Source organism: Thermobia domestica, chromosome 5 (assembly GCF_964235325.1).
Source record: "Thermobia domestica chromosome 5, izTheDome1.hap1.1, whole genome shotgun sequence".
NCBI lineage: Eukaryota > Metazoa > Arthropoda > Insecta > Zygentoma > Lepismatidae > Thermobia > Thermobia domestica.
Genome location: NC_137458.1, coordinates 56,070,018 through 56,090,950, shown reverse-complemented (window position 1 = coordinate 56,090,950; position 20,933 = coordinate 56,070,018).

Here is a 20,933-nt window from a genome sequence, read left to right as displayed (position 1 = left end):
ATGACAAGGAAGGTAAACAATGGTAAGTATAGGAACAAGATAAAACACTTCTTAAACGTTTGATGTTTTTTCACGTTTTACGTTTTAACGTTTGACGTTTTTTCACGTTTATTGACGTTTGTTCGTTTTCTATACAATAAGTGGATCAGAAAGGAATTGATAAGAATATTAAGTTGAAGGAGTTCTTGATAAAGGGCTTCAAATCTTGGAAGAAAGAAAGAGCAGGTATAGGTATTCAAAACTTGGGGAGTGAGATCAAAGAAGTAGCAGAACAAAATAAAAATCTAATAACTGAATTTGTTCCAGTTGCACATAAGTCGGCTTCAATTGATCCTAGTCTACTAGAAACACCTAAAAAGATAACTTATGATAGTTCTCCAAGTAGTAGTGATACACCTATAACGGGAGAAATAAAACAAATGAGAAAACAATTTAAAGACAAAGTGGAAGGAGTAGAACCTTTAACAACAGTACAGTTATTTGGTAAGATTGCAACGAAATATTATAGTAAAAGAAATGATAGTGTGTTTGGAATAAGAACTGTAGAAGAAGATGGAAAAATAATAAATAAGATAGGAAATTCTGAAGTTAAAGTGAATGGCGATGATTTGATAATTAATGGTAAAACTTATAAAGGAACAGAAGGTCTATGGGAATTGTTAACGGTGAATACTAATAAAACCATCGAAGATTATGACGATGATGATTTTGAACAGTACAAGGAAATAATAATAGAATCAGATGCTGCCTTCCAAAAATATAATCGAGATAAAAAAGTAGCATCGAGTAGAGTTTCTAAGTACATTTATATTATAAAGCCTATTTGGGATAATTATATTAAACCATCTTTACCTCCAACACCACCAAAAAAGAAAACACCAAAGTCTGGGGAAAGAATTAAACAATATACCGAGATACCTAAAGAATATGTATGGATGGATGACGTGAGAAAGCTTATAGATAGGCTAATTGTTATAGAGGGAGAAGAAAAGGCTGGAAATGATAACATTTACAATGAGAAAGTAGGTATAGTGGGTATGATTAATAACAAGCTTTCACAATTTATTCCTAATGATCCAAAAGGTATAGGTTATTTGATAAAGATATTGAATACATTACCACCACGATTCTGGAATGATGAGAAGCTTGGGAAAGGAATAATGAATAAGATTTTAAACATGAAGGGGATACCAGAGTTACATATACCAGGCTTCAGATTTTGCGGGCCTTTTACGAAACTTCAAGAAAGGTTAGAAAGAGGTGATGAAGGTATTAACCCATTAGATGAGGCTTGCAAAGAGCACGATATATACTACAAAGACAATAAAGATACAGAGTCAAGACATATTGCAGATAAGGAACTAGAAACTAAAGCGTGGAAAAGAGTATTTAGTAGTGATGCATCAATTGGTGAACGACTAGCTGCTTTTGGAGTTGGTACTGCTATGAATGCTAAGGTAAAGCTGGGATGGGGATTATAAGTTTTTAATTGTTATTATGTATGAGTCTTTTATGGATACGCCCCATAAAAGTGTTGTTTTTACACTTAGTCTAAAGCTTGATGGTTAAAGCCATGAAGCCACAAAAATGAGCACAACAACAAACTTAAAACCAGAAATCAAATACACACGTTTAACGAAGAAACACAAACAAACTCCCGAAAGGAAGATTTTCCGGTTGCAAAATACACCATCATGACACAAAACAAAACAACGAAAGACAAACTTATCTCAGAAGTTAAGGGCGATAATTCACCGCCCTTACCAAAAACACATCCAGATACAATCTTCATCAATGAGTCTGGGCTTTACTCTCTGGTTCTACGGTCAAAACTACCCAAAGCTAAAGAGTTTAAGAGATGGATAACAATGGAAGTACTACCATCAATCAGACGAACAGGACAATACAAACTAGATCAACCCAACGACATGCTTCAGCTAGTGTCAAGTTTCAAGAACATGTTAGCAATCCAATCAGATACGATCAACACATTAAGCCACAACTTGTTTAAACGTTTACAAAACTTTTAGGCCCTTCACATGTGAAGGGCCAAGGATTAGACTTACTAAAACATTGGCAAGAAATTAAACGAAGTAAGAGAATGATTAAGGTGTTTGGTAAATTTTTCCTCGGTCGACTTTCCGACAATGCTAATATTTATACAGCTATACAAACACAAAACAAAACAACGGAAGACAAACTTATTTCAGGCACATACTACCACCCAGACCTCATAGTTCACATTGCATCATGGGTTTCCAAGCTTTATGACGATTTAACCATCAAGCATTGTTTCAAGATTTTCTTTATAATAAATGGATAGTGTTGAGAGTTACGAGTTACAGAGTTTTAAAGCTAACACAAGAACATTTAATAATTTGAATGAAGCTAACAAAGATATTGAGTTCGATTTCAATGTGGGCGATGGGTTCATACATCCACACAAAGCAGATTGCCATATGACTTTTGAAGTTGTTGGTGCATCAGTTGGAGGAACATTTGGTGCAAATGATACTATAAAACTTGTAGATAACTTCTTCCCATTCTTCTTTTCTCAAATTGAGGTTAGAAAGCATGGTGTTGTTATAGATAAGATTGAGCTACCTGGAATAACATCCACAGCTGTCGGAACATTAAAGATTTCCAAGCCAGAAGTTGAATATCTAAAACAAGCAGGATTTGAAACAGATGATAAACTTGGTCTGAGAAAGGACTTTAGTGTTTTGTATCCATTAAGATTAATTCCAGGCTTTTTAAGTGATTATAAAGAGGTTATGTGGAAAGGTGGATTGAGAATAACATTTACAAAAGCTAACAACAATAACGATGTCTTGTACAAATGGACTGGATCAGGAGCAGCTCCTCCTGATGGAAAAATAACAATAAAAAGTATGGAGATAAGAATGCCTATTGTTGAATACGAATCTAATTACGAAAACAAGTTAAAGTTGAATATTCTTAAAGAGCCTAAAGTCATATTTTCATTCCATACTTATCAATGTGTTCAAAAGAATGTTGCAGGTTCTTTCTTGGAATTTGATGTTACTACTCAATTTAATTCTAGACAATTTGATATGCCTGATTTCGTAGTTGTAATGTTCCAAACTGATAGAAGTGGTAAACAAACAGCAGATGCAAGTAAGTTTGATCATTGTAAGGTAAAGAATATCTATCTTAAGAATGGGAGGAATGAGGTATTTCCAAAAGAATCAAGAAACTTAGATATTGCTAACAAGGATTATTTTAAGATGTACGAAGACTATACTGCATTTAAGAGAATAGCATGTGGTAACACTGAAATGTACTATGACCCTAAAGAGTTTATAGATAACAGGCCAATGTATGTGATTAATTGTAGTAAGAGGAAGAAGGTATCGGTAAATGAGAGAACAAACATAAAGATTGTTATAGACTTTGCAGAAGCTGTGGCTGCTAATACTATATGTTATGCGATTTTAATTGGACAAAAGAACTTTACATATGATCCCAAGAATGAGAAAGTGGTAGAAGAGTTTTAGATAGTTAACAAAATATCAAAAACAATTCAAGGATCTAAGGGTCAGTATCACTGGCACTTTATCAGTTAACCATAGGCGACTTTAAAGGGTATCGAAAAGATACCCTTGCATCCTCAAACTGTTTTCATTAACGATTGTTTTATGGAAGTTTTTCCATAAAACGAAATTGATAAAAATGATTAAATATTTTTGGTGAAAATAAAAATTGAAAAGTGTTCATTGATTTTCTATATAATAAATACGATGGCAAAACACGTTGATTTTTTAAACAAGCTTGGAAGTCTTAAACAAAAACAGGTTATTGGATTAAGAGAATTAGAATTAAATACGGAATATAAACTTGTAAAAATGAAAAAGATTAAAACTAAGTTTGGAAAGAGCATTTTGGTCGAGTGTGAGGAGTTCAAGGTTTTTGTTCCACCTAGATTTACAAAACACTTAACAGATATAATGATTGATGAGATCGTTAAAGATGGAATAAAAATCAAATACACTGGTCTAAAAGAAAACTATCCAACTGTTGAGTTCTGTATGTAAATCCAAAAAATGAACAAAAGTGAACAAAAATATGTCGTCAGAAGTAAAAAATGGAGTGGTAAGAAATGGATTCCCAAAAGAAGTTCATTCTTACTAATAACTTTAATGTAATTGTGAAAAATGTGCAAACCGAAGTTCAAGTAGTTTTTGATATTACGGTTGTCTATTCAGCTTGAATTACGATCAGTGGACAGAGTTTAAGAAGTCATTGTTTCCTATTGAGAACGAGGTTAGCAGAAGGTTCCATTATCAGTATCCGAATTTGTAATTTTAAGTATGTTCTAAGTGTATAAGTGTTTTTATAGTATCAACACTATAAAAACTAAGACCTTTGGGCATACAGAATACAATGCCGTTCGAATTTTAAAGATACATGTATAAATAAGAAAGTTATTTGAATTTTTGTAATTACATCCTTAGAGTTATGCAATTTATAAAACATTCGATAGATAGGAAATTTATTTGTCTATTGATTGTCGTTTGAATTTTGAAAATCGGTTAATATTTGACGAAATTATAGCCAATTCAAAATTTCGGGAAATTTCAGGAATTTTTTACGGGTTTATTTTTGAGTTTTCGGAAAAATGTTATTCTTTAAAAAAGTCTTAGAATTTTGTGTGGATTATGCCAGTATTTTTTATTTTTCAATTATCTGAATTGTTATTTTTGCAGTGTATACCAACTCATAATTTTTTTTTCTGAAATTTGCCAACTTTTTTATTTGATGAGTTAGCACATTATAACTATGGGGACATAAAACTACCCTCTTAAAAATATTTTGGGTAAGTAAAGAGTCTAAGAAGTTACTCACTCAGTAGATGGTGGTGCATATCGTGTAGTTTATCACTTTGCTAATAGATGGCGTTGCTTGTAGAAGTATTTGTTCATATATAAGGACCGATTTTCTCTCCTATATACAGCGTTAACCCGTAGCTCAGTGGGTTAGCGCGCAGTTCCATAAAGCTTGTGGTCCAAAGCTGATAACGTAAGTTCGAACCCTTGCCTAGGACTAGCGAATTTATATCTACGGCCGGGGTAAAATTTGTAATTTCTCAAGGAACTGTAAAGTGAACTGAGCTATACGGCTGTCTTTCATCACAGACGGCTACAGTGTCCTCACCTCCGACTCATGTGTGGGATAAGGCTGGGCGTCTCTGTTACTTGGGACAGCAAAAAGGGAAGGGGAAGGGAGGGGAACCTGGCGCCAGGAATGGGACGGGATGGATGCAATAAGATTGTGAGCTGTATGGGTGAATGTTGTGACTCGTATTCAGATAGGTAGCTATACTGAGGCTGGGTGAAAAGCCACAAGTTCGCTTACAGACCTCAAAGGAAGGAAGGAAGGAAAGAAAGAAAGAAGAAAGGCACATAGAAATTGAACAAAAAATCCTAGGATCTATCTGGGGGGAAAACAACAACAACATCAGCGCTGACCTCTCAGATGGATCCTAGGATTTCTGCGACGGCAGTTTTGCTGAAATAAACTCTGATTTTTTAAAACATATTTCTTATGATCTCGTGTTGTGATGTTCCAATGTTAGTACTGAAATCGTTCAAAATGAATCAGTGACAGATCACCTGTTCCGGAGCTGTATGTATTCCTTCTCACTGAGTTTTTAAAGCTAATTATTAACGGATTTTCATGATTCAAGTGTCAAATGAAACCTTATAAACTGGAGATTAAGATGCGATAAATATATTTTGTGTAGGATTCCATTGTAATATTTTAGATGTAAGTTTTTTATGATTTTAAATGTCATAAAAGCATATTCAATCTCACTTTGGGTTATCCCTCTGTGTTAAAGTGCACAGTGGCGGCTTCCTAGTTTTTGTTAGTTAGGGGGTGGAGGGGAAATGCGCCAGAAGTAGCCACCCCTAACTACTCGGGTTTCGTATTTTCATAAAGAAAAACGGTTGGGTGGTGCACGGACCCCTCCAAACCTTTGACCACGAAATATGAAAAGCGTTAGTAACACTAGGTCAAATGTGTAAAGGACATGAAGAATTGCAGGGAAACTTTACGTGTTGACAATAAGCAAGTAATAAATGAATACTAGTTTCTATTTTCTGCAAAAAAACGGTTTTAGAGGGCAAAACTATCACAGAAAGTTTTGAAAGTTTACGACCGAAAGGCAAGAAGAAGTGAACAGAAGTGACTGAAATTATGCACAGATAATTTACACACAAAATAAGGGAATACGAATTTCTTATTTTCCTGGAAGAAAATATGGTAGAGTGGGGCACGGACCCCTCCAAACATTTGATCACGAAAACATTGTAAGCGTTAAAGGTACCTCCCGAAATATTATAAAATACTATATATACTGTTTGTGCTTACTGTTGATCTTCCAAATTTGAAAAATCGGATGGATACACTTGTGAAACACGAAATGTCTTATTTTACAAATCCAATATCTACACACAATTTATTACGCTTCTGTCCACTCCTTCCGCCACCAGACGCCTCGGTCCACCCATTTTTTTTCTTTGCAGGAAAATACGAAACACGTATTCCTTCATCTTACCTCTACAATATTTGAGCACAGTTTCATTCACTTCGGTCCATTTGTTTTTGCCTTTGGGCGTCAATTTTCCAAATTTTGTGTGGGGGCCTTTTCCCCTTTACCGTTTATCCACAGAAAATAGAAAAACCCATTAGTTTTTTTTTCGCATATTGTCACTACACAAAATTTCGTTCCAATTCTTCATGTTCTGTAGGCACTTCTGACATACTGTTATTAGCACTTTTGATATTTCGTGATCAAAAATTTGGAGGGGTCTGTGGCCCCGCTAACAGTTTTTCCAGGAAAATACGAAACCCGTATTTCGTCATTTTATGTCTACAATATATGTGCACAATTTCAATCAGTTCGGTCCACTTGTTATTACCTTTCGGGCGTCAACTCTCAAAATTTTGGGTCTGGTTTATCGCCCCCTGAAACAACTTTACCACAGAAAATAAAAATACACGTATTAGTTTATTTTATGTGTAGTATCTACTTACCAAATTTTATCAAAATCGGACTGTTACACTTGGGAAGTGTTACTCGTCAGTCATTGTAAATCTATTTTCCTTGTTTTTCCATCAATACGAAATTGTCTGACAAGTAAAGGGTCCAAATGGATGAATCGAGTTGCGGGATGACACTTAGTGCGACTGATAGAGGATATGGAAATATGTATATGTGCAAAGTTATAAAGGCTGAACGCCATAAGAAACGGAGCGGGGTCAAAACTGATGGGAGGAGGGCTATGCTATGTTATTGAGGTGATGTGATTTTGAGTTTTTACGTCCCGTTCAGCAGCGAGGCTATATGAGACTTGGACCTACTGATTAACGTGGAATCCGAACCACATGAGCTCCCGCCGGGAATCAAAGCTATGTTATTGAAATACATCAAATAAACTATTGAATCATGAAAATAGTGAAAGATAGAAAATGCAAATGGTGATAGTTTCTCATATTGACAGAAGAAAAATGGGCAGAGTAGATCGCGAAACCTCTGGCGGCAACTTCAAATCCGCCATTTTGAAATCTGTGATAATTTTGGAAATGGAAAGGTAGTGATATGATATATCAGTTAGGGCCAGCATGCTCTCAAAAGTCAATTATGAAGTTTAGTGATCGGTATCTGTACTTAGTTGTTAGATTTAGGATAATCTTCATAGTTATTTACGAAAATCTGGGAGACTGATACTCGTATGTTGAAAGTTTGGACTATCAAGAAAACACATGTAAGTTAAACATGTCTAAAGCCAAGAAAACTAACCTCGAAATTTGATATCCAAGTTGCAGATTATTATATTTCACTGTCGAATATCAAATTTCACTGTTAGTTTTTTTGGTTTGTAGATATGACTTATTTTTTGTCCATAATACGACTAATAATGCTAAAAGACTCACAAATCAAATTTAGTTCGCACCTTTAGCATTTCTTACAATCAACGTTCAATTGTAGTTCTTAGTCTTTCAAAATTATGAGCCTCATAGGCAAGTGAATGTTGATGGAAGATATGATGGAATGAGAATGTGGAAGGAAATTAAAATATCCCGAGAAAACCCACACACGATACGATGGTGTCCACCACACAGTTTCTTGGCTGAGGATCGAACCAGAGGCCCCGCGTACCAGAAACAAATGTTTACCACTGAGTCATCGTGTCCTCCCCCAATCCCTAAGACACGCGGGCATCAAGTTAAGAATAACTGACATAAAAAACGTACATACCATTTTCTCACAAAGGAAACTCCACGAATCCCACATTCTGACCGTTTGTACTTCTTGTATCTTGGTTTATCACAAACATTATTTAGTATATCGATACATCTGTCAGAATAATAGTGTTTCCTCCAAAGTAGGGGCAAGTTACTTAGTGATAGAGCGCTTACTTCTTGTGCGGGATGGACCTCGTTCGATCCCAGACTTAAAGTTTGTAGTGGATACCATGGTACCCGTGAGATTTCTCGAAATTATCCTGTTTTCTCCTACATTCTCATTTCACGAATTATTTTCCAAAAATTAGCTTCCATCCATTACCTCTCTTTATTATTGGATCGCATTTCAGTTTAGCATCCCTTGGGTAGCAAAATTACATGAGATATGGAGCTACGGATTAACGTAAGATCCAAAATGCTTGCGCTCCCGCCGCGAATCGGAGCCGGGTCTCCTATGCGAAAGTCGCGGACGCTAACCAATATCCATGCGTGATCTCTCTGTCTTCATTAGCCTAGAAGGCATAACATTTAAACTTTATGGACTTCATATATTTTCAGTTCTTCCTCGATAGCGAATTCTCTACTGAGACAAAGTAGATCAAAAAAATGTGTCCATCTTCCCTTTTTTTAAAATTTTAATGATGTTCTTGTAACTTTGACCGTGTTCTAAGATTCCTGTTAGTTGAAATATCGTATTTAATTGTAGTTAACTTGCCTCGGTCAACGTTTCATAAAATATCCCCATAATTCTTCAATTTCTTTGAGGTGACTATATTGCTGCTCCTGTACCATAACGAGTTGTGCATTAATGGAAGCCATGGCTAAAAATAATATACATTTCCTTTCCCCAGACTTCGATCCGACATTTTGTTCTCGAGTTATCGCTGTTTTCGGCTTTTTGCAACTGGTTTTTGGCTGGTCATAGCGCCAAAAGAAGCATTTGTTCTCCCAGGTTGTATTATCATGGTGTCAGGAATCAGCTCCCATACGTTGTCAGTGTTGTTTTGAAACACGCTCTATATTTTTATCTTGTTTCTGATTAGTTTCTCTTTGCCAATCAATTTCCAGTATTCCCAAAACAAACCAAAAGTGAATTAAATTCACTAAATCGCCTACCCAGTATGCTTTCTTCTTGTATAGTATTTATATATTTATATTGTAGTTGACAGAGATTGCCAATATTGATTGATATATCTGGTTAAAATGCTAGTTGAGGAATTCCCTCTTCAGTACAGAAATTCCCTCCTTGCATCCTACCGCAATTTTAGGCGAGATGGGATTAAGTAAGATGGGAATTCCCATCTCGCCTAAAATGATAGGCATTCTTATCTTGGAGATATAAGTGGCTGATAAATCGTTAGGCTAAGTGGGATTAGGCTAGATGTGATGGAATCATCTGAAAATGTAGGGGGACGGTAGGTAGCGGCATGACGTCACGCCGTACCCCATACTTATCTTTGTCCATTGTAAATGCTTAGGAAGAGGGGGTCGACATACCCAGTTTTTTGGAGGTGGGGATAGGGTCCCCCGCGTTCCCACGCACTTTTACCCCTGCTGCTAAGTATTAATTGCTGTGAGGACTAACGAAAAATACTATGTAATAATAATAATAATAATAATAATAATAATAATAATAATAATAATAATAATAATAATAATAATAATAATAATACTGAATGATAAATATATTTTTCAACTTTTTTTACAATTGCTGTCTGTTCCCGTGAATCTGGTTATATTGTTTTTGTAAGGAATAAAGAGGCTTCAGACAATAATATGATTTGTATAAAAGAAAAAAAGCCTTATCAGTAGTATTACAAACTCACAACTGACCTTGTCTGTTTTTTTTAAAACACAATGTTACGAGGCACAGAAGCCACCACGCCTGCGGGGTGCTTGCTTTTTTGCCTCAGGTGGCTTCAGTACTAAAATTAAGACTTTCATTTTGTCAATTTATGTGTAGCTATCAGTCAGTCACACAGGTGCTTTGCAACGCCGAATGTTACAAGAAAGGTTTTGTTCATCGGATAGGAAGCTAAGCCCATCGTACGTTGTAATCCCTTCCCCTCTTTTGTACACTGTGTGAAATTTAACTTGTATACTGTAGTAAGTTACAGAAAAGAGAATGCTATCTTTTTAAATGACATTATCGAATAAGATTGACCATTATTACAATATATTCAAGATGAAAAATATTCATTTAACAGTCGTCGTACTTAGTTGTCTGCACTGAAATTCCCATAATGGGCTTTCTCCTTTTCTAATAGAGGCTCCGAGCTTCTTCGTGGCTAAGTGGTTAGCGTACGCGCCTTTGGCGTGAGATACCTGGGCTCGATTTCGGTGAGAGCTCATGTAGTTCGGATTTCACGATTAATCAATAGGTCCCGTCTCATATAGCCTCGCTGCTGAAAGGGACGAAAAAATCAACTCAACTCATATGCAGCACCATAAGAGATATAACTCCGAGTGGTATTTTGTCCGTGGAAAAGCACCCAAAATCATCAACGGTACGAAATATGTCTGAATTGCAAGATGTCAATCATTTCCAACTCTATGCTCTGTGACCTAGTTTGCTTTTCATGTTTTCAGTAAACTAGACAGACAAAAGGAAGAATAGAGGCTTTCTTCCAGAAAATTGTGTTCGAGGCTGGGGGGTCATACAGGCCCGTATCTATGGGGAGTCTAGGGGGAAGGGTTCACACTAAATTTTTACATGAGAATGATTTATGAGCATTAAAGTAGTCAGCCATTAGGATTTCTTTTTGTTTTAGGATTATACTAGATTCGACTCCTGGTGTAAGCTCAACTTTGACCTGTGTCATTTGCAGGTCTCGTTTCATACAGATTCGTTGAAAAACCTCTAAACATGTGCTATGACTAGTATGCAAACTAAAGTATTTTTTAGCAAAAAAGAGAAATTTCTTGCTTTAGACTCTGCCCTGTAATCCAGTTTTTCTGGAGGCAAGATAGTATGATTGGGAACGGCCAATCAGATCCAAGTTCTGAACCCACATTAAAAAGACCTTCCTTTATAACCTTGGAAGGACGAAAAACAAAAATATACTGATAGCTCCAGTAATAGATATTATGGGAAAGAGATTTATAAAATAGGTGGTTTTGAAATTGAGAAAGAAAAATACCTGAGCTTTATTAGTATTACTAGCATATATTACCCGCTTTGCTAAGTTGAAATGAAAATTTAAAAACACAACTCCGTATTTCATGTGTTTAGTACCCGTGAAATATGCTGTTTTCTTTTTAATGGCATCGATTTAAACCACATCGGAAAGATCATTGATCATCTCGGTGACCCCAAAAATCATGGATTCGACACCAATAATCGTCATTTTCGGTCATTTATATGTATATTTCCTCCTCCCCCATGTTGCGGGCCAAGGCATCGAAAGTGTCACTGTTCATTTCAGCGACCCCCCACAAATGTGGATTCAGCACTAATTATTGGTCATTTTCCATTATTTTTAAATATCTCTTCCTCCCTCTCCCCAAGTTGTGGGGTTGAATTTGAAATTAAACGGGATCGAAAGTACCACTGTTCATCTAAGCGACCCAGAAAACTATAAAATTGACATGATTGTGGCCATTATCGATCATTTTATATACCACTTTCTCCCCATCCCGCAAGTGGTGGAGCTGATTTTGCATTTAAACCGGATCGAAAATATCACAGTTCATCAGAGTGATCCCGAAAACTATGGATTAGGCACTAATATTGGTCATTTTTGATTATTATTATATACAGTTCCCCCTCCCCCGTGCTGTGCCTCACATAATCAGAATATTCACTGTTAATCTCTGCTACTCCTAAAACTATTTACTCGACACTAATATTACTCAGCGTCGATCATTTTTAAATGTTTATAACCCTCTCCTCCATTGCACCCCCCTTCCCAACTATTCTGGCTGAACTTGGATTGAAATAGCATCAGCAGTGTAACTGTTTGTCTCATCGAGCCCGAAAACTATGGATTCAACACTAATATCATTCATTTTTTATCATTATTAAATGTCTCTTCCTCTCGCTCTCCCCTATTGCTTTATCAAAGTGAATAGCCTAAAGTAAGCCCTGTCCCTACATCCATGTATGTTGAAAATTTGATTTAGATCGGTCGGGTGGTTCAAGAGTGATGAAGTCACAAAGGCAGTCATATTTATTTTTTTACATATATCTCCCCCTCCCCCCCCCCAAGGCCCGACCCTCATATTTGTTGAAAATTAGATGGAGATTGGTTGGATGGTTCAAAAGTTATTAGGTTTTATTAATTTCTATTTATACGTCCTCCTCACCACTCCCTAGGATGTACCGTTAAAGTGAAATTACAAAAATGTTTCCAGATCCAAACCTCATATATCTTGGAAATTTGATTGCGATCGGTCGGATATTCAAGATATAGTTCAAGAGTTATTAAGTTACAAAAATAGTCACTTTCAGTCTTATATAAATTGATTTTTATATATCTCCCCTCCTCCTCCATCCCCACGTTGCTCCGTTAAATTAAAATTACAAAAACGTTCCCAGGCCTGAGCCTCATGTATGTTGAAAATTTGATCAAGATCGGTAGAGTGGTTCAGGAGTTATTAAGTTTTATTTATTTATTTTTACACCCCCTCCCCCTAAGTTCTACATTCAAAGTGAATAGCCTTTAACCAGCCCAGCCGTAAAACTAATCCATGTTACAAATTTGATCAAGATCGGTGGGGCGGCTAGGAAGATTTAGAGGCACAAATATATTGTTTCTTAATTATATATATATTAGAAGTGTCGAATCTAGATATTTTCAGATGGGGCAACGTGTACTATGGCCCGCAACGTGGGAGAGGAGGAAATATACATATAAATGACCGAAAATGACCATTATTGGTGTCAAATCCATGATTTTTGGGGTTGCTGAGATGATCAATGATCTTTCCGATGCTGTTTAAATCGATGACATTAAAAACGAAAACAGCATATTTCACGGGTACTAAACACATGAAATACGGAGTTGTGTTTTTAAATTTTCATTTCAACTTAGTAAAGCGGGTAATATATGCTAGTAATACTAATAAAGCTCAGGTATTGTTCTTTCTCAATTTCAAAACCACCTATTTTATAAATCTCTTTCCCATAATATCTATTACTGGAGCTATCAGTATATTTTTGTTTTTCGTCCTTCCAAGGTTATAAAGGAAGGTCTTTTTAATGTGGGTTCAGAACTTGAATCTGATTGGCCGTACCCAACCATACTATCTCGCCTCCAGAAAAACTGGATTACAGGGCAGAGTCTAAAGCAAGAAATTTCTCTTTTTTGCTTAAAAAAACTTTAGTTCGCATACTAGTCATAGCACATGTTTAGAGGTTTTTCAACGAATCTGTATGAAACGAGACCTGCAAATGACACAGGTCAAAGTTGAGCTTACACCAGGAGTCGAATCTAGTATAATCCTAAAACAAAAAGAAAAAATCTTAATGGCTGACTACTTTAATGTTCATAAATCATTCTCATGTAAAAATTTAGTGTGAACCCTTCCCCCTAGACTCCCCATGGATACGGGCCTGTGCGACCCCCCAGCCTCGAACACAATTTTCTGGAAGAAAGCCTCTATTCTTCCTTTTGTCTGTCTAGTTTACTGAAAACATGAAAAGCAAACTAGGTCACAGAGCATAGAGTTGGAAATGATTGACATCTTGCAATTCAGATATATTTCGTACCGTTGATGATTTTGGGAGGATTTCCCGGGACAAAATTCCCCTCGGAGTTATATCTCTTATGGTGCTGCATATGAGTTGAGTTGATTTTGTCGTCCTTTTCAGCAGCGAGGTTATATGAGACGGGATCTACTGATTAATCGTGAAATCCGAACTACATGAGCTCTCACCGAAATCGAGCCCAGGTATCTCACGCAAAAGGCGCGTAGCTAACCACTTAGCCACGAAGAAGCTCGGAGCCTCTATTAGGAAAGGAGAAAGCCCATTATGGGAATTTCAGTGCAGACAACTAAGTAAGACGACTGTTAAATGAATATTTTTCATCTTGAATATATTGTAATAATGGTCAATCTTATTCGATAATGTCATTTAAAAAAATAGCATTCTCTTTTCTGTAACTTACTACAGTATAGAAGTTAAATTTCACACAGTGTACAAAAGAGGGGAAGGGATTACAACGTACGATGGGCTTAGCTTCCTATCCGATGAACAAAACCTTTCTTGTGACATTCAGCGTTGCAAAGAACCTGTGTGACTGACTGATATCTACACATAAATTGACAGAATGAAAGTCTTAATTTTAGTATTGAAGCTGCCTGAGGCAAGAAAGCAAGCACACCGCAGGCATGGTGGCTTCTGTGCCTCGTAACATTGTGTTTAAAAAACAGACAAGGTCAGTTGTGAGTTTGTAATACTTCTGATAAGGCGTTTTTTTCTTTTATACAAATCATATTGCTGTTTGAAGCCTCTTTGTTCCTTACAAAAACAATATAACCAGATTCACGGGAACAGACAGCAATTGTAATAAAAGTTGAAAAATATATTTATCATTCAGTATTATTATTATTATTTTTATTATTATTATTATTATTATTATTATTATTACATAATATTTTTCGTTAGTCCTCACAGCAATTAATACTTAGCAGCAGGGGTAAAAGTGCGTGGGAACGCGGGGGACCCTATTTCCACTTCCAAAAAACTGGGTATGGCGACACCCCTCTTCCAGAGCGTTTACAATGGACAAAGATAAGTATGGGGTACTGCATGACGTCATGCCGCTACCTACCGTCCCTCTACATTTTCAGATTATTCCATCACATCTAGCCTAATCCCACTTAGCCTAACGATTTATCAGCCATTTATATCTCCAAAATAAGAATGCCTATCATTTTAGGCGAGATGGGAATTCCCATCTTACTTAATCTTATCTCGCCTAAAATTGCGGTAGGATGCAAGGAGGGAATTTCTGTACTGAAGAGGGAATTCCTCAACTAGCGTTTTAACCAGATATTTCAATCAATATTGGCAATCTCTGTCAACTACAATATAAATATATAAATACTATACAAGAAGAAAGCATACTGGGTAGGCGATTTAGTGAATTTAGTTCACTTTTGGTTTGTTTTGGGAATACTGGAAATTGATTGGCAAAGAGAAGATAATCAGAAACAGGATAGAAATATAGAGCGTGTTTCAAAACAACACTGACAACGTTTGGAAGCTGATTCCTGACACCATGATAATACAACCTGGGTGCACAAATGCTTCCTCTTGGCGCTATGACCAGCCAAAAACCAGTTGCAAAAATGCCGAAAACAGCGATAACTCGAGAACAAAATGTCGGATCGAAGTCTGGGGAAAGGAAATGTATATTATTTTTAGCCATGGCTTCCATTAATGCACAACGCGTTATGGTACAGGAGCAGCACAAAGGTCACCTCAAAGAAATTGAAGAATTATGGGGATATTTTATGAAACGTTGACCGAGGCAAGTTAACTACAATTAAATACGATATTTCAACTAACAGGAATCTTAGAACACGGTCAAAGTTAAAAGAACATCATTAAAATTATAAAAAAGGGAAGATGGACACATTTGATTGATCTACTTTGTCTCAATATAGAATTCGCTATCAAGGAAGAACTGAAATTATATGAAGTCCATAAAGTTTAAAAGTTATGCCTTCTAGGCTAATGAAGACGGAGAGATCACGCATGGATATTGGTTAGCGTCTGCGACTTTCGCATAGGAGACCTGGCTCCGATTCGCGGCGGGATCGCAAGCATTTCGGATCTTACGTTTATTCGTAGCTCCATATCTCATGTAATTTTGCTACCCAAGGGATGCTAAACTGAAATGCGATCCAATAATAAAGAGAGGTAATGGATGGAAGCTAATTTTTGGAAAATAATTCGTGAAATGAGAATGTAGGAGAAAACAGGATAATTCCGAGAAATCTCACGGGTACCATGGTAACCACTACAAACTTTAAGTCTGGGATCGAACGAGGTCCATCCCGCACCAGAAGTAAGCGCTCTATCACTAAGTAACTTGCCCCTACTTTGGAGGAAATACTATTATTCTGACAGATGTGTCGATATACTAAATAATGTTTGTGATAAACCAACATACAAGAAGTACAAACGGTCAGAATGTGGGATTCGTGGAGTTTCCTTTGTGAGAAAATGGTAAGTACGTTTTTTTATGTCAGTTATTCTTAACTGGATGCCCGCGTGTCTTAGGGATTGGGGGAGGACACGGTGACTCAGTGGTAAACACTAGGGATGGCCAGACGGATCCGGATCTCGGATATCCGGATCCTGTAAGATCCGGATCCGGATCCTATAAGATCCGGATCTCGGATCCGGATCCGAAATTTCGGATCTTGGATCCGGATCCGGATATCCGGTTCCTGGATCCGGATCCGAAATTTCGGATCTTGGATCCGGATCCGGATATCCGGATCTTGGATCCGGATCCGAAATTTCGGATCTTGGATCCGGATCCGGAATTTCGGATCTTGGATCCGGATCCGAAGTTTCGGATCTTGGATCCGGATCCGGAATTTCGGATCTTGGATCCGGATCCGAAGTTTCGGATCTTGGATCCGGATCCGGAATTTCGGATCTTGGATCCGGATCCGAAGTTTCGGATCTTGGATCCGGATCCGGAATTTCGGATCTTGGATCCGGATCCGAAGTTTCGGATCTTGGATCCGGAATTTCGAAGTTCAGATTCGGACTCTTGTTTTGAATATTTTAGGCCTTAGATTGAGACCCAGAACTAAAATATCCATATGTATAAAATTTACTAGGTGAATTTTATCTAACTCAGTGGGAAGACAATTCAATTCAAATGAGAAAAGATTACATCAAAATCTCATTTTCACATTTTTCGGGGTTAGACCACTGTTGCGCACACCCCATCCATCATTTAGTCTTTAGTATATCTTTAAACGTACTACAAGTATGCCACTTTCATCTCAAGTCAGTAGTTGTATAGATCTGCCTTTTGTTATACTATATTAATCAAGTTAGGATTAAAATTCGTTTGTTTGTGAGACCTATGATAATATTTTCAGAATGAGTTAAAACGTTGAAAAACTGCATAGTAATGCTGCATATTTTCTTTGTGCCACATTGGAAATTAATGTAGTCTATCTGATACAGTCGGCTTTTATGATTAATCCAATGATCTGAACTCCTGCAGTATTACGCTAAAATCATGGATGTCTTTGAATTTTCATCGTTTCTATTTTTTTTTTATTACGAGCAAAATAAATATCATAAGCGGTATTTTACATAATACATATAGACGCAGATCAGTCAGTTGATTGCTTAATGTTTATAGCAAAGCTATTACATTTCTAAGACACTGGCGGCCTTAGAACAAAATCCATGGCTTTCCTATAAAATCTTAAATCTCTCTATATAAAAAGGGCAAAGTCCTGAGTGAGTGACAGATCATCGTACAGGCCAAATCGTTTAAGCTACAAATTTGAAATTTGGACAGTTTATAGGCTTTGTGACGTAGGATACCACTAAGGAAGGACTTTGGGAAATTCGACAAGGAAGGGGGAAAATGGGGTGGAAAATATTGATGATTCTTGACGTTAGATACTTCAAATTTGGTATTTGGGTTTCTCATTGAAAATAATTTGATACTTGTTTAAGTGTTTTTTGATATTTAAATTAGAAGGGACAGAGAAGATGTAGAAAGTAAAAGAAGGGGCAGAGAAGATATAGAAAGTAAAAGAAGGGGTGGTAATTGCAATTATTGCAATTAGTATAATAATATGTCTATATCTCGGAAACTTAAAGGTTTAGAAACATGGAATTTGATATTTGGACTTTTCACTTAAAATAAATAGATACGTATTTCAACGTTTTTTTTATATGTGCTCCAGAAGGGAAGAAAAAGGGCGAGAAGAAAATTAAGTGGGGATTACAATTATTTTATTAATATGTTCAATCCTTTGAGGTTAGAGACTAGAAATTTGGTATTTATATTTCTCATTGGAAATAATTTGACATGTGTTTCAGTGTTTTTTGACGTTATAGTAAAAAGGAAAAGAAAAGAGATGGAAAAGAAAGAGGGTGGGGATTGTAATTATTATAATAACATGTCGATATCTGGGAACCTCTGAAGGTTAGGAGCATAGAATTTGGTATTTGGATTTTCATTTGAAATAATTAGGTATGTACTTCAGTGTTTTTTTTTTTTTTGTTTTTTTTTAATGTATGTCTTAGAAGGGAAGAAAATTGACGGGGAGAAAAGACTTTTATATCTCGGAATCCTGGAATGTTATAGAAATGAAACTTGTTATTTGAACAAAAATTCGTTATGAAATGAAATCCTTGAGTTTTAAGTCCCACGCTTATCCCGGTTAGGCTAAAGGAGACGGTGATTATAAGAAATAAATGAAATGGTGGAATGAAGAAAGTGGGAGGAAACGGGAAAACCCCGAGAAAGCCCACGAGCACGGTGTTTGTCCAAAACAAAGCCCACACGGCGCGAGCTGGGATCGAACCAGGGACCCCCAGCACCGGAGGTGAACGCTCTATCACTGAGCCACCACGCCCCCTTAAAAATTCGTTATGTTTGCAGGCATATGATGTGCGAGGCCGTAGACCGAGCAAATGTGTGGGCTGGGGGGAAAGCCCCCATGTACTCGCACTGAAATTCGGTATATCTCGGGATACCGGATATTACATACAACTTGATATTTGAACTGAGATTCGGTATGGTTGTAGGTTTACGAGATACGAGGTTATAGGCCGATCAAATGAGATATCAGAGGGTCTAAGGGCAAATCCCCAGACATTTCTTTTTAAATTGATTATGATTAGAGGCTTTTGTGGTGCGAGGCCCTAGTAACGGTGGTCTAGTGGCGAAGCCCCCAACTAGCCGAGGTCTATTAAGTATATAAATGTATTTGCGTAATGACTGGAAATTGCATGTATGCCTGTGGACAAAATTGTATAAGTAGCCACGAGAAATGACAATCCTTTAAAATGAAAATTTTAAAAAAGCCACCAAAATGTACTCTTGAATGAGTTGTATATTATGTTTACGCAGGGGCGAATCCAGAACGGACTCTTGGAGGGGCCGGATGGATTCTTAGGGGGCGGTTGGGGATGCTAGTAGTGAAAAATTACTTAGATGATCTGAAATTGCCACAAATTACTACTAAAGTACACTGTTAATGGTGGCGCTGGGTAGGGGTGAACGACTTTTTGCCCTCCCCCTGGATCCGCCTATGTGTTTACATGAATGATATAGCTCCTTATACAACCTATGCAGAGTTAATAGTAGTGGATTACTAATTACAAAGATACGTGTTACTGCTCGAGGCTCCATATGGTATTTTGTATACATTAATACATTGATTTTGATACCTTAATTGCCATTTAGAACTTTATTTCTACTATAATTCTTAATTCTATCTGGAGTGGTACGGTCACAGAGAAACGTATTTTTAAAGAAAGAAAAAAAGTTTATCAAGAGCAAGAAAAAGAAGTTGCTCCTTAATTTGATTTATCTATATTTTATGGGCTGTTCTATTAGCAATGGCCTAGCCCATCACGACTAGGAAATGGCCTCATTCAGTGACCACAATAACTCAGAAAGAATTAGGAAACTAAGCAGCCTGAGCCTAATGAAGAAGCTTGTGCTTGAGACTGTTTCATCCCAGCATTTGACTAGTGTTACAGAAAACAAAGGACAAATTTTTCCACTAGAATCGAATCTGACAATGAAATTGCTCTCACCAAAGTCGACAGTTTTATTCAATCAAATTTGGAGTAATTGTGACATATTAAGGCACGAAAACCAAATATCAACAGAATGAAGAGAACTCAAGGCTGTCACACGATAACATACCAAAAGTGTCTTAAAATCTTATTTTAAGCATAGGAATGAAAATCACTTTGTCAATAATTTCGAAAATTTTGCTTATTCGGAACACCCTAATTTTCTGACACAGAGTTTCGGATCCGGATCCAAGATCCGGTTTTTCGGGTCCGGATCCAAGATCCGTTTTTTCGGATCCGGATCCAAGATCCGAAATTTCGGATCCGGATCCAAGATCCGGATTTTCGGATCCGGATCCAAGATCCGTTTTTTCGGATCCGGATCCAAGATCCGAAATTTCGGATCCGGATCCAAGATCCGGATTTTCGGATCCGGATCCAAGATCCGTTTTTTCGGATCCGGATCCAAGATCCGTTTTTTCGGATCCGGATCCAAGATCCGTTTTTTCGGATCCGGATCCAAGATCCGAAATTTCGGATCCGGATCCAAGATCCGTTTTTTCGGATCCGGATCCAAGATCCGGATTTTCGGATCCGGATCCAAGATCCGTTTTTTCGGATCCGGATCCAAGATCCGAAATTTCGGATCCGGATCCAAGATCCGGATTTTCGGATCCGGATCCAAGATCCGTTTTTTCGGATCCGGATCCAAGATCCGTTTTTTCGGATCCGGATCCAAGATCCGAAATTTCGGATCCGGATCCAAGATCCGTTTTTTCGGATCCGGATCCAAGATCCGTTTTTTCGGATCCGGATCCAAGATCCGAAATTTCGGATCCGGATCCAAGATCCGAAATTTCGGATCCGGATCCAGTGTCCGGATATCCGGATACCGGATATCCGGACCCAAGTGGATCCG